This window comes from Mustela lutreola, chromosome 2 (genome assembly GCF_030435805.1).
Source record: "Mustela lutreola isolate mMusLut2 chromosome 2, mMusLut2.pri, whole genome shotgun sequence".
NCBI lineage: Eukaryota > Metazoa > Chordata > Mammalia > Carnivora > Mustelidae > Mustela > Mustela lutreola.
In genome coordinates this window covers 99,773,002-99,775,774 of record NC_081291.1, presented here as the reverse complement: position 1 = coordinate 99,775,774, position 2,773 = coordinate 99,773,002, and the positions used below count along the sequence as shown (strand labels likewise).

The 2,773-nt window shown below is 46.4% G+C and overlaps 1 long non-coding RNA gene across 1 annotated transcript; it reads left to right on the top strand.

Moving 5' to 3' along the window:
* Positions 1 to 458: 458 nt before the first annotated feature.
* On the top strand, positions 459 to 1,663 carry LOC131825843 (uncharacterized). The gene is made up of 2 exons (XR_009351329.1): positions 459 to 680; positions 1,410 to 1,663. It is a non-coding gene; the product is annotated as an uncharacterized LOC131825843 (long non-coding RNA).
* Positions 1,664 to 2,773: the final 1,110 nt, after the last annotated feature.

Below are 2,773 nucleotides of genomic sequence, written 5' to 3'. Positions count from 1 at the left end.
AAAAACCATACACACCAGGTTCTGAACAATTGTATAGTACGTTACCACGTGGCTAAACAAATACAAATGCGTGTGTTATGGCATCTGGAAAAACTGAAAACATTTGTTGTGCTTAGAAAGGGGAATTTGGGCAGCTGGAAAATAGAGGTAGGAGGGAAACATTTCATTGAATACTGTTTTGTGCCTTTTGAACTTTGAACACTGTGAATAATTACCCATTCAAAAGAAACAACAATGACAACAAAAAAAAAACCTAACCAGCCCTGGCGGGGCTCACAGTATATTCTATAAAATATGCCATTCCAACCAAAGCATTGATATAACAAAATTAGATAGATTAACTCAGCACTAAGCGTTCCTCCTCCAAAAGTCTGCCCTGTTCTTTGTAAACGTACAGCCTCAGGACATTTTATCCGGGCAAAGGTCTGTGCAGCCCTTCTGGAGCACTAGAACTCGCATACAAGTGCTAGTCGGAACTTCCTGAGGGCCTGAGGAATTCGTGAAGCCTCCTAGAGGTGGGAGAGGGAAGCCAGAGACCTGGTGGCAGGAGCTTAAAGGCAGTCTGAGGAGACAAAACTAATCCAAGTGGGAGACAGAGTTAGGAGACAGGGCAGGAGAGCCACAAAGGGAGACTGGAGTATAGGCAGCCAAGAGACCACCCGACAGCTCAGCCAGAAAAGGTAAGCTGCAGCGGAACAGAATATCCTCCTGGGTTTGGGAACCAAAGCATGGAAGCAGGAGCGGCCTATTAACCATCTCTCCCGTGACCCAGTTTGTGCTTCCTGTGCCTGCAATTCTAAACTCTGCAAGGTGGGAGGTTCTGGTACCCAAGGGGGCAGGATAAGTTCCCTTTGAATGGCAAGCTACAGCTCCTTACCAGCATCCTGCCAGTGAAAGAAGGAGTTACCATACTGGAAAAGGCAATTGACCCTGATCAGCAGAAGGAAATAGAGCTGCTTTTACCTAGTGGACAAAGGGGAACACAGGTGGAACCAATGACATTTTGGATCTGATCATTCTTTGCAGAGGAAGACAGTGGTATGCATTACACAGTGGTCAGCAGCAGCTCGGGCCTCTACCCACTAGACACTGGTAACGCTCCCACAGTTGGGACAATAAAAATGTCTCCAGGCATTGCCAGATATCATCTAGGGAGCAAAATCATTGTCTGTTGAGAACCACTGATGTAACTAATAACAGCTAAACTTTGAGATCAAGTTGGGGCAGCTGGTTTGTGCACTCAGTTAAGCATCTGACTCTTGGTTTCGGCTCAGGTCATGATTTCAGGGTCATGAGATCTAGCCCCGGGTCAGGGGATCCGAACTCTATGTGAAGTCTGCTTGAGATTCTCTCTCTCCCTCTCCCTCTGCCCCTCCCCCCACTCTCTTCTCTTCTCTCTCTCTCTCTAGTAGTGAAAGACCCGCGGATCCCCTTACCCAAGAATCCAACACTGCCACTGGATGCAAACAGCAAGAGGTTTATTGTCACGCAGGTACCGGCGGGTGGTCGGCAGCTCCAGCTAACCGAGCACACCGACCGGAGTGAAGCAGGGTCTTTTATAGGAAGGTACAAACAAGTTTTGGGTGGGGCGCAACTGATTGGTGGACAGTTTGAACTTTTGAAAAAGGCATACTTGGAGTTTGCGGATTGGCTCCAGGGACCCGCACGCGCGAAGAGAGCGGCGGGAAGGGGGAACAAGCTGATTGGTTATGAGGGCCCGCGGGTTTGAAAGGAGAGGCGGGGAAGGGGAACAAGAAGGGGGAAGGGAGGAGCGCCATCATGGCGTCTCTATTATTTCTATAAGCCATGCGGCTAGAGAAGGGCAAAAGAGAAATTAATAAGCAATTAATCACACAATTGATAACCTAATTTTATACCTAAAAGCCAGCGGTTTACAGAAAAGCAAACAAGCGGTTAGTTATTCTATCTGTCTACTAGGGGAGGGGTCTTTCTAGGAGAGGGGTCTTTCAGTAGATAAATGAATCTTTAAGAAAAAGAGAGAGGGACACCTGAGTGGCTTGGTCATTAAGAGTCTGCTTTCCACTCAGGTCATGACACCAGGTCCTGGGATCAAGCCCTGCATCAGGATGCTCCTCTAGAGCACAAGCTTGCTTCTCCCTCTCCCTCTGCCTACCACTCTCCCTACTTGAGTTCTCTCTTTGCCAAATAAATAAATAAAATCTTAAAAAAAAAGGGGGGGGTGGGTGCCTGGGTGGCTCAGTGGGTTAAAGCCTCTGCCTTCGGCTCAGGTTATGATCTCAGGGTCCTGGGCTCCAGCCCCGCATTGGGCTCTCTACACGGCAGGGAGCCTGCTTCCTCCTCTCTTTCTGCCTGCCTCCCTGCCTACTTGTGATCTTTGTCAAATAAACAAATAAAATCTTAAAAAAAAAAAAAAAAAAAAAAAAAGACTGTCAAGGTCATCAAAATCAAGAAGAGTCTGAGAAACTCTCATAGCCATGAAAAGCCTATAGGGGCATAACAACTCAAGATAATAGGAGATCCTGAACCAGAAAAAGGACAATAGGTAAAAATTAAGGTCTATTTAAATTTTCTAAAGAGATGATAAAACACAAATGCTGCAAAGATGTCAATATTCTTCAAAAAATGTTATAAAAATTAACAGAATATTTTTTTAAAGATTTTATTTATTTGACAGAGAGATATCACAAGTAGGCAGAGAGGAAGGCAGAGAGAGAGAGGGAGAAGCAGGCTCCCCCCTGAGCAGAGAGCCTGACTCGGAACTTGATCCCAGGACCCTGGGATCATGACCTGA